We start from the raw sequence: 12,418 nt of genomic DNA on the forward strand, positions 1-12,418 counted from the left end.
AGCCACATTCAGATTTTAGGACAATTTAATTTGAGCTTTTTTGAATCTATAATTATAAAAATTCATTTATCACTATCTGCAAAGCACTTTAACTTATATTACCATCTATAGCAAGTGGGTCTACGAAATAAGGTCCACTGAGGTTAACTTCCCCACAATTCACGATTTCTTCCATCTGCAATTCAAACTTTCTTCTATCTGGGACTCTCAATATAGCACTACCTCTTTGTATCATATTAATCTAGTTTCAGAGTGACCTAGCATTTAGTGCCAGAAGAGGTGGTTTGTTGTTGGAGCGTTTACAACTAATGTGACCCAGTGTTTTGCCTAATGAAAGGAAACCAGCCATGGATAGAATAGTCTTTCCTATCTTGCTGATTGGGACAGTCCTCAAGTGGGCTGTGATGTGATAGCTGAGAGTAAAAGGTTCTGCATCATTAGATTTGATAAATGGTGCCCAGTTGCAGTTGTTGGTCTAGTTATTTGTTCAAGTGGATTTCCAATGTAAAGGACTTTGAATAGTCTGCTGGAAATTGTTTCAGGATTTGTTTTATAACAAAACACAGAACAGCTGCTACCCATTCTCAGGTTTTCTCCTTGGAACTGAATAAACTAGGGGAGTTTAGGAAGATAAACGATTTACAGGGAAATGTTGGCTCCTTCAGAAACAGGAAAAGTGTGGGCCTCAAATATTTTAGATTTCTTTGGGCATAAAGTCCATGTTTTTCTGGTTTAAAGGAATTTGCTTTTCAACTACCCAAGATAAAAGAAGTCAACTGAGAAATCTCAATTTAAAATTACTAAATAGTACCTATTTAGGAATAAAGAGTAAGAAAACTTAATTTTTTGCTTTGTGTGGAATTCAATACAAAGGCAACTGTTGATCTTTCTTTAGGCAATAGCGTCTAGGGTGAGAAAGATAACAGGTCCTTTTAAAATTTTTTCGGACTCATTAAATCACATAATATGCTTGTGTAGGGCCATTTTCATAGGAGCCAATTAACACATAATCACATTGCTATATAGCAAATATAATGATGCTAAAAGCACAACTTTATTGTCAGAGTAATATAGGGGTCTCAAACTTTAGGTAGTCTCAGAGCCAGCTAATATTTTAATAGACTACTCTTGACTAGGTAGGCTCTGAGAGGAGCCTGTGAAATTCACCTTGAGTGAAACATCTCATGACTTGTTGACAGTTAATTTACAATATTTTTAAAGATTTTATTTTTGCATAGAAGAACTGGGGCGCGTAGGCCAGAGGTTTAGCAGGTGAGAGGATTCGCCGGGGACAGAGTGGGGTATGCTGTGCCATGTGTGTTAGCTCCCTGGCTGGGGATCAAACTCAGGTCATCATGGTGGTAGTGCTGAGACTTAACCTGTGGGCCACCAAGGGAGCCCTACAGTGTTTTTAAATATGGGTCAAAGCAAGATTGTGCTTCAGCCATATTTTCCAACTTGAGTTAATCTTGGGCTGCAACTTAATGCCACTATCCATCAGACACACTCAGGAATCACTGAAGAGCTTAAAAAGAACAAAAGCTAATGCCCAACTTCCTCCCTATCAAGATTTACAGATGATTCAGTTACTTTGGGTTGTGTCTTTGGCATTCATTTGTAAAGCCCTGTTCCCACCCCTATTCCTGATGATTGTGCAATGTAGTTTGAAAACAGACAACGTTGAGACTATCGATCTATACACTTGAGTGGTTTCAAAGAGGGAGTATGGGTGAGCGCACTAGGCCATAAGAGACAGAATCCTGGCAAATTCACAAGCTCAGGTAAGAGCCACATTGTAAGCCCTAGCTGAGTGGATTTTGTGAAACAGTGCCTCCAAAGGATCTAATGTGTGTTTTGTCAGTTTTCTGGTAAATAGTACATCTTGAAAAAAGAAAAAATCAATTCACAAAATCAAAAGAACTGTGGAACTTAGAGGCAGAGTAGATTGTTCACATCAATACATTCTCTTCCCAGGGGAGAGAAGTAAATATGAGAAAGTAAATTAGAGGCTGAGTAATGGTAGCTGAATGGTTATAAGTAAAGCAATCATTAAGCTATTTATGTCAAATCAATGGACAATAAAGTTCAGAGCATTTAAGGGTTCACAAATTTCTAACTTAAATTCATCCTTTAATAATCTTGTGTGTTAAAACTGAATTTTCCTGTTTTCCCAATATTTTGTAATAGGAAGAATAATAGTATTTCTCAGTCATATTTTTCCCTTTTGTAAAATGGGGATACTAATAGGATGTATAAATTGTTGAGTGCTTCTTGCCAGATGCCTTATTTATATTATCTTTATCTTATAAGCAGTCTGAAACAAACCAGGCATTGCTATCTGATTTATAAATGAGAAGGCTCATAGAGACTTTGGGACATGGCCATGCTGATCTGATTCACTGTGTTCATTCTGTCATGCTATACTATGTTTTATAGAAATAATGTGAGGATTAACGAAAATGGGGAAAGAAAGCCTAGTTACAAATAATAAGCACACTATTGTTAAATTAGGCAAGAAATAAGGATATAGAGCTATCTCATAAACTTCCAAAAGCAGGATGAAATTGGATCCAAAAAAGTAGACATTTTGTACTCTGAAACTGGCATTATCCACCATCTTTACATCCACATTATTCTAATAGCTGCTTTTCCCACAGTTCTACGTGTTACATGTTCACTGTTCTAGACACTTACAGACAACCATCTATGGGAGTGGGTCATCAGTACAAATGTGGCGGCTCTTAGGGACTTAACCCTGTGGAATAGGAAGCAGGTCATGAAGAACATTATTTATTTATGCATACAAGAACTGGGGTACAGGCCAGAGGTGTGGGGGGTGAGAGAATTCACCAGAGAAAGAGTGGGTAGCAGAACAGGCAGGCAGACTGAAATACATGCTGAGGGGAGCAACAGGCAAGACAGGAGAGGTCTGCTGCACCATGTGAGTAGCTCCTGGCTGGGGATTGAACTCATGCTGCAGTGGCTGCAGACAGCTTCATATGCTGTGCTTAACCCCTGGCGCCACCAGGGAGACTCCAGTTTTCTTTTTAAATAAGAAACTAGGAATAATAATTATGGTTAACTTAGTGTTCACTAAATGCTTTATGTCCTTTTTTTTTTAAATTCAGACCTAAGATAAGCTTATAAATAAAATGGAAGTGCAAAATAGATAATTTCCTTGTGGTCATCCTTTTGTAATTAACAGAATGAAGATTCAAACGTAGGTTATTTCATTAACACCTACGTTGTCAGACTGTTCTAGGCACTGAAGGTACAGTAAACAGAGTGTCTGTTATCTGGAATTTTCAATCCTGATTGTACATAGAGACTCAACAGATTGCCCAAGGCCATCCAGCGGGTGGGTGGCAGGACTCAAGGCACATTTTGACTACTACACTATCTCACTGTAATTTTCTCAAACAACTTTGCCAAACACCTGCTAAAATTACATAGAGGGTCCTCCCGTTGGCGCAGCAGTTGAGCGGTGGGGTGCAAAGCTGCCCGCAGCCTCTGCAGCGCCGGTTCAATCCCCTGCTGCTGGCTGGCAAGGGCCCCACATGGCGCGCAGACCTCTCCTGCTGTGCCCGCTGCTCCCCTCAGCAGTGTACTTCTTCAGTCTGCCTGTTCTGCACCCTGCTCTGGCTCTGTTGAATTTTCTCACTCTCCCGTGCTTTTGACTATACCCAGTGCTTGTATAAATAAATAAAACTTTTAAAAAAAAATTACATAGATTGGTTAAGGGTCTTTCAATCTTAGGTTGCCCTGGAGACTCAATGACATTCTTATATTGGTTTTTCTCTGTTCAAAATACATCTTATTCTGTTGTTAACCTCAGACATTCTACTAAGGAGGATTCAAATTATGCCTTTTTCTCCTTCAGGTTTTCAAGCCACCCTAGCATTTTAATGAGAATTAAGAACCAAGCCCCTTATTTCCAAGGCCAGTCTTAACCTGTTTTGAGTTGGTAACTTCATATGCACAAAGTAATTCCTGACTTGGTGTCTTTCTTGACACCTACATGTCCCTTCTCACTGACTACATCTATAAAAATTTGGTATTCACTCTTCAAACTGCCTCCCTTTTGCCATGGAGTACTCAAGTTTGTTTCAGGGTAGAACTTTGGAAGGTGACTATAGAAATAGGAAACTATTAGTTTTAGGCAATCAATTCTCCAGAAAGTTCTCTAGGCTGAAATCTCGTTTCTACTGATTTTAGATTTCCCTCTGAAGGTTAAAATTGGTACCTACATATACAGTAACAAAACCATGGCCTAGCTGCCACTTCAGTCCATGTTATTGTACATTTATTTTAACTTCAGTCCACATTAAGTGGCTATTTCTCAGAGTTGTGAATCTGGGGCTCGTGTGGTGAGGCTCTGACTCTGGAACCAGTCATCTGAGGTGGGATTCCTGAGGAGTGAGCAAACACACACAGCAGGATTCATCCTTAATTAAGAACACTATCCAAGTGCACCACTAATTGAACTTCTCAGCTTCCTCTTTTGAGGGGGAGATCCTTCTGTGTACTCCGACCTTAGCAAGTCACATTTTCTCAGAGTGCATTGTAATGATAACCCACACTTGTGAAAGCACCTCTTGTGGGTCCCTTTGGACAGTAGACATTCTAATGGAATGCTCTAAAATTGTTAAGTTATTGCACCTGCTCTCAAGTTATTTATAACTACTTGCTGGCCTTCCTGGTATGAACAAAGTTGTTTGCTTGTTAATAAATTCCTACCATATGACCCTGTCTTGTGGTTCATTTTTATATAACTAGGGCAAATACTAAAGAGTTTTCTAAAAATGGAGGAAGCATGACCTGCTTTGGAAATGATGTTTGCTTTGGGTAGTAAATGCTATTGTATCCAAAATACCTGCAAGTGGTTTTGAGTGTTGTAAAGACCATAGTAATGCATACCAGGGGATGGGCTTAATGAAGAAGAGTGACAGTCTTCTGCATGCCTTTGAAGAGTTAATTTTTTTACTCCATTATTTGCAGTAGCTAACAATAGACTAGGTTAAATCTTGTACTATCCATGTTAAAATCACAGTAGTACAAGCCAGTGCCTTAAATGATCAAATGGTTGCTTACTAACCCAAAATTGCTTCACAGATTTAATATCTTATTTTGGGGGGACACTGGATTGTATGTCCTTTTAAGATAAATTCCATAACAAGCACTTGGGCCCTAAGCAGATTAGAGCCCAAAGATTACATGAGAACTGATAGATCAGTAAAGTAAACTGGGGAACAGTTGCTCCTGAAACAGGAATCCTCTTCTCCCCTTTATATTAAGCTGATCGATAGATATCAATATATCATTAAATGCACACAGCTTAAGTTCAGTTTGATGTTATGACAACTGTATGCATTTGTCTGATAATCATCCAAAAGTAGATTTAGAACATGACAACTAACCCAGAAAATTTACTTGTGCTTTCAAATCATCCCTCCTATCCTCTCTACACCAATAACTTTTGCTGATTTTCATCACTAAAAATTAATTTTGCCTGCCTTTGGATTTTATAAGTGGAATAACATAGTATGTCTTTTGCGTGGGGCTTCTTTTCACTTATAATTCTTTGAAGACTCATTTATAATGTATGTATTGGTAAATTATTTATTGCTGAATATATGATAGTTTATCAAATTTCCTATTGAAAGACTTCCAAGTGGTTTCCCATTTGGGGCAGTTATGATTAGGGCTGCTATGTATATTTTTACACAAGACTGTTGGTTTTTGTTTTGCAGATAGAGGTTTTCATTTCTCTTGGATGAATACCTAAGAGTAGAAAAATGCTGAGTCATATTGTAAGTTTATTTTTTTCAGTTTTTTAAAATTTAATTTTTAGTTGAGTAACATTGGTTTACAACACTGTATAGGATTTAGTGAAACAAACCTCAGATGCATGTCACCACCCCATACATACCTATCACAAAAGCATCCACAGTCCTGTACCACTGACCTTCGGGCCCACTCCTTCCACACCCCCCACACCTGATTCCTGGTTCCTAACCCCATCCCCTCTTTAGCCTCGGTTCTATAGACATATCTCCAGGGCTTGTTTTGGCTTAGTTTTATCAATTCCTTTGTTTTGTATCTCTATATTTCACATGAGTGAAATCATCTGGTATTTGTTTTCCTCCTCATTTATTTCCCATAATCCCTTCCAGTTCTATCCATGTTGTCACAAATGGCAAATAACAAAGGCTTATCTTTTCTTTTTTTAGTAGCTGAATAGTGTTCTATTACGTGTGTATACCACATATTCTTAACCCACTGCACTGTCACTGGGCACTCAGGTTGTTTCCATAACTTGATTATTGTGAATAGTGCCACAATAAACATAGGAGTGCATATAGCCCTTTGAAACAGGGACTTCTGGATCATATGGTATATCTCTTTTTAATATTTTGAGGGCCCTCCATACTGTTTTCCATAGGGGCTGGACCAGTCTACATTCCAACCCTCACCAACATTTGTTGTTTCTGTTTTTTTCTTGATATGGGTCATTTTCACTAGGTTGAGGTGAAATCTCATGGTTTTGATTTGCATTTCCCTGATAAATGATGTTGAACATTTTTTTCATGTGCCTATTGGCCATCTATATGTCTTCTCTGGAGAAATGTTTATCTAGCTCTTGTGTCCATTTTTTAAAATATTTATTTTATTTATTTATGAATACAAGAGCTGGGGTACAGGCCAGAGGTGTGGGGGTTGAGAGGATTCACCAGAGACAGAGTGGGGAGCAGCACAGGCTGATCTACTGAAGTACACTGCTGAGGGGAGCAGCAGGCGAGCCAGGAGAGGTCTGCTGGGCCACATGGTTGCTCCCTGGCCAGGTATCAAACTCCTGCCACAATGACTGATGATAGCTTGATAGAGCTGAGATTTTAACCCCTGTGCCACCAGGGAGGCCCTCTTCTGTCCATTTTTTGATTGGGTTGTTTCCTTTGTTGAGTTGTATAAGCTTTTGTAATAAATGTATATTTAAGTTCTTAAGAAACCATCTCCCTAAAAGAAGAAACTATCTCCCTATTCTCCACAGTAGTTTTACTATTTTGTGCTCCTATTAACAATGGATGAGAGTTCCAGTTCAATATCTTTTTCAATATTTATTGTTATATTTTTTATATTATCCATTTCAGTTGGTATGAAATAACCCTATGATTTTAATTTACATTTCCCTGATGATTAATGATGTTGAACATTTTTAATATGCTTATCTTAAGTATGTATATCTTTCATGAAGTGTCTATCATGACCTTTCCTATTTTAAAATTGGATTTTTATTTTATTTATTTTTTTAAAGCACTGAACTTTTTTTTTTTTTAAGATTTGTTTATTTATGCATACAAGAACGAGGATACTGGCCAGAGGTGCTGGGAGTGAGAGGATTCACCAGAGACAGAGTGGGGAACAGAACAGGCAGATTGACTGAAGTACACTGCTGAGGGGAGCAGCAGGCGAGACAGGAGAGGTCTGCTGTGCTGTGTGGGTTGCTCCCTGGCCGGCCGGGGATCAAACTCTGTGCTGCAGAGTCTTCGGATTGCTTCACAGTGTGTTGCTTACCCTTGAGCCACCAGGGAGGCCCCCTCCAGCAACATTTGTTTAAAAAGATTTTCCTTCACCCATTAGATTGAGTTGGCCTCTTGGTTGAATGTCAACTGACTGGATGTGTGTGTAGTTATTCCTAGACTGTATTCTGTCACCCTCTATACTTCATTATTATTACTCTTAACATTTTTTAAGGAATATTCCTGATCCCTATCTAATTAAAGCACTTGAAGTTTGGTTTTGGTGTTTTGAGAAACCAAAATGTTTTCTCATGAAAAAAGTCCTTGCACATAAAGTGCTTTAACTTCTTAAGTGTGGGGTCAAAGAAAAAGTTTTTAGAACATATAGTAATAATAGCATCTTTTTTTAATAAAGGTGTGAAAATATAATTTATTCCTCACAAGTCCTCTTTCAGGGAGATTTTATATATTGGAAACCTTTCCACCAACGTCTTCCCCAATACTCCCCATCATAGCAACTAGCTGTATTATTCATCTAGTTTTTTTTTTAAGTTAGAAAACTTAACAATCTTCCAGTGACATCTGTCTCCTTCCCCCTCATTCTTACATATCCAATTATACATCAGTGGAGGTTTGTTGTACCTCCTAGATTTCCTAAAATCCATTCTCCTTTTTTTCCATTTCTTTTCCCCCTCACTCTAGTCCAAGTGAATGGTTTCATTATCTTTTTTTTTTTAATCTTAAATTTAATTTTTATATTCCCCTCTCAATTGCAAACACCCCATTCATGACCCAATCCTTCCCTCCCGCCCCCCCCCAAAAAGTGTCTCTGGTTCATAGTTTTTTGTTGATTTTGATTTTCACTTTCTTATATTCATTTTCCTGGTCCCTTATTTAAGTTTCTAGATTCCTGCTATGAGTGAGACCATCCGGTATTTTTCTTTTTCTTTTTTGGCTTATTTCGCTGAGCATGATCCTTCCAGCGCCATCCATGTTGCTGCAAATTGCATGTGTTTATCTTTTTTGAATGCTGAGTAATATTCCATGGTATATATGTACCGCATCTTCTTGATCCAGTCATCTACTTTTGGGCATTTGGGTTGTTTCCAAAGCTTAGCTATTGTAAACAGTGCTGCTATAAACATAGGGGTGCAGGTGCTCTTTGGAATTGATGTTTCTGTGTCCTTTGGGTAAATACCTAGGAGTGGAATTGCTGGATCATATGGAAGCTCTATGTTTAGTAGGTCCAGAAATCTCCACACAGCTCTCCATAGTGGTTGGACCAGTTTGCACTCCCACCAACAGTGCAGAAGAGTTCCTTTTTCTCCACATCCTCACCAACATTTGTTGTTGCTAGTTTTTTTAATATGTGCCATTCTCACTGGTGTGAGATGGTATCTCATGGTAGTTTTGATTTGCATTTCCCTGATTGCAAGTGATGTTGAACATTTTTCATATGTCTGTTGGCCATTTGCATTTCCTCTTCAGAGAAGTTTCTTTAGCTCTTCTGCCCACTTTTTGACTGGATTATTTTCTTTGTTGTTGCTGAGTCTCATCAGCTCTTTGCAGATTTTTGTGATCAGTCCTTTATCATTAGTGTTGGGTGCAAAAATGTTCTCCCAGTTGGTGGGGTTTCTCTTTGTTTTTGTTATTGTCTCTTTTGCTGTGCAGAAGCTCTTTAATTTGATGTAGTCCCAGCTGTTTATCTTTGTCTTCACTATCACTGCTTTGGGTGATGTGTCTGTAAAGATGTCTTTGATGTGCAAATCCCGTAGTGTTTCGCCTATATTTCCTTCTATGTATTTTATGGTTTCAGGTCTTATGTCTAGTTCTTTAATCCATTTTGAGTTGATTTTTGTGTATGGTGTGAGGTAGTGGTCAAGCTTCATTCTTTTGCATGTAGCGACCCAGTTTTCCCAGCACCATTTATTGAACAAACTTTCTTTGCTCCAATGCATAGTCTTTGCTCCTTTGTCAAAGATTAGTTGACCATAAATCTGTGGGTTTATTTCTGGATTTTCTATTCGATTCCATTGGTCTGTATGTCTGTTCTTGTTCCAATACCATGCAGTTTTGATGATTATGGCTTTGTAGTATAGTTTGAAGTCTGGGAGTTTGATGCCTCCATTTCCTTTTTTTTTTTTCAGTAGAGCTTGGCTATTCGGGTTTTTTGGTGATTCCATATGAATTTCATCAATAATTGTTCTATTTCTTTGAAGAATGCCATTGAGATTTTGATTGGAATAGCATTGAATCTGTATATTGCTTTTGGTAGGATGGCCATTTTAATAATGTTTATTCTTCCAATCCATGAGCAGGGGATATCTCTCCATTTCTTTGTGTCTTCTTCTATTTCTTTTAACAGTGTTTTATAGTTTTCTTTGTATAGGTCCTTTACCTCTTTTGTTAGATTTATTCCCAAATATTTGATTTTTTTTGTTTCAATAATAAAAGGGGTGGTTTTTTTGATTTCTTCTTCTTCAGATTTATTGTTTGTGTATAGGAAGGCTACTGACTTTTGTGTGTTGATTTTGTATCCTGCCACTTTACTGAACTGACTGATGAGTTGAATTAGTTTTTCTGTGGAGATTTTGGGGTTCTCTATGTATATTATCATATCATCTGCAAATAGTGATAGTTTGACTTCTTCTTTTCCTATTTGGATTCCTTGGATGTCTTTCTCTTGTCTTATTGCTCTGGCTAGGACTTCCAGTATTATATTGAAAAGCAGTGGTGAGAGTGGACATCCTTGTCTTGTTCCAGATCTTAATGGAATTGCTTTCAGCTTTTCACCATTGAGAATTATACTGGCTGTTGGCTTCTCATAGATGGCCTTTATGATGTTGAGGTATGTTCCTTGTATCCCAAGAATTTCAAGGGCTTTTATCATGAATGGGTGTTGCACTTTGTCGAAAGCTTTCTCAGCATCTATTGATATTATCATATGGTTTTTATATTTCTTTTTGTTGATGTGTTGGATAACGTTGATTGATTTTCGGATGTTAAACCATCCTTGTGCCCCTGGAATGAATCCAACTTGGTCGTGGTGAATTATCTTATGGATACATTGTTGGATTCTGATAGCTAAAATTTTATTGTTCATTATGTCTTATTTGCAGTATCCTTTAATTTTCCTTCAATTATCAATTCTTGTTCCTCTCTCAATTTATTCCTCATTCATCAGCTAAACATGACCTTTTTTTGTTATATTAGCATTTTATATGAAAAGACAGTAGTGCTACACTCATCAGCAAAGTTGATACAATAACAAGTATGTAGGCTTGAGAATAGTTTTCAAGTTTGCAGAAAACATCAAAGTAAATTCTTCAAGCTAATACAAGAAAACTCTAGTTTGGTTTCTAAGACCTATCAAAAAGGATAAATCAGAAGACCTTTCTATTTCAAGTTAGTTTTTTTTTTTATGACAGCTTGTTAATACAATGAAGATATAAATATAAAACAAACCACATCTTCCCATTCCAAAACATTTCTTTTTAGTCCATGTGTACTTTGAATAATCTTGTATTATGATTCTGCTGCAACTTTCAATGTTGGAAAATGGAAACCTTTCCTGATTCAGTGTTCTAAGCAGTCAACTCTGGCAGCTGAGTATAATGCAGTAGTTTCACTGCTATTTCCAGAATCTATAAAGTCCCAGTGCTATTGCCAGGAAGGTAAACACTGAGGCTGCAAGGTAACAAATTGTCTCAAGTTTGTAAGATTCCATCAGTGCTTTTAAAGCAGCGATTTCAGTGTCAGTTTTATTCCAGGCCTCTGAAATACTTTTGGTTTTGGTATCTTTTTGGGTAAATTCTGTGGTTGCTTAAGGTTTTTTTTTCCTATGTTGATGTCTAGTTTATTATCTGCTCTGATTTGACTGGTTTCATTTATCAGTTGTTGCTTAACTTGTTCTAATTCAATTTTCATTTTCTGGTTCTCTGCTCTCAGATTTGCACCTTTCTCTATATAACCATTTCTTTCCTGATGGAGTCCAAATGAGTCATTAATTATTGTACTGTTATTCCTTGTTGAGCTTGAGTGGCCATCTCCTTATAGATAGTGTCCAGGCTCACATTGGATAAAGTGGTTAAGCTGATACAACTATTTCTGCTTGTACTTTGCCAAAGTTGTTAGTTTCCAAGTCTTGAACCAAGGCATGGGTAACAAAAGTTATTTCCTTTGTTCTAAAGGAATTATGTCCACTGGCCTCATATCCTTCTTTAGTGGTGATAGTTAATGACTCTGTGCAAGGCCAGTGAGAAATGCCCGCAGGGGATTGAAATTTAGCAGCCCCTCACTGTCTTCAGAATGCAGGAGTCTCCAGGGTCCTCCCTGGTGGCGCAGCGGGTTGAGCGCTGGGCTATGAAGCTGTCCAGTCTCTGCAGTGTGGGTTTGATTCCCGGCCAGCCGGGGAAATAACCACGTGGTGCGGCAGACCTCTCCTGTCTCACCCGCTGCTACCCTCAGCAGTGTTTTGGGTCCAGTCTGCCTGTTCTGCTCCCCGCTCTGTCTCTGGTGAATTTTTTCACCCTCCCGTGCCTCTGGCCTGTACCCCAGTTCTTGTATAAATAAGTAAATCTTTAAAAAAAAAAAAACTGCTTTAAAAGGAAAAAAAAATGCAGGAGTCTCCAAACACAGTTACTCCAGGTGTCCCCAGTTTTCTGAAACATGACTCTTTAAATGTTCATTCTCACCATGTCATTTCTTGCTCAAAACACTCGTGCCTTCTCACCTTTCACCTAGAATGGGTATCTTGCAATAAATCGCCAAAATGACCAACACAGAGGGAAAGAGAAGCACCTGCTATATGTTTTCTAGGCCTTTCAGAAAACTTGGAGTTGTTCCTTTGGCTACATACATGCAAATCTACAAGAAAGTGATATTGCAGACATCAAGAGGGT

At 38.1% G+C, this 12,418-nt stretch overlaps 1 pseudogene; it reads right to left on the minus strand.

Moving 5' to 3' along the window:
* Window positions 1–11,148: 11,148 nt before the first annotated feature.
* LOC119238822 (coiled-coil domain-containing protein 90B, mitochondrial-like) lies at window positions 11,149–11,534 on the minus strand (annotated as a pseudogene).
* Between the last annotated feature and the right edge of the window lie 884 nt (window positions 11,535–12,418).

Source organism: Talpa occidentalis, unplaced genomic scaffold (assembly GCF_014898055.3).
Source record: "Talpa occidentalis isolate TD23 unplaced genomic scaffold, MPIMG_talOcc4v2.1 talOcc4.11, whole genome shotgun sequence".
NCBI lineage: Eukaryota > Metazoa > Chordata > Mammalia > Eulipotyphla > Talpidae > Talpa > Talpa occidentalis.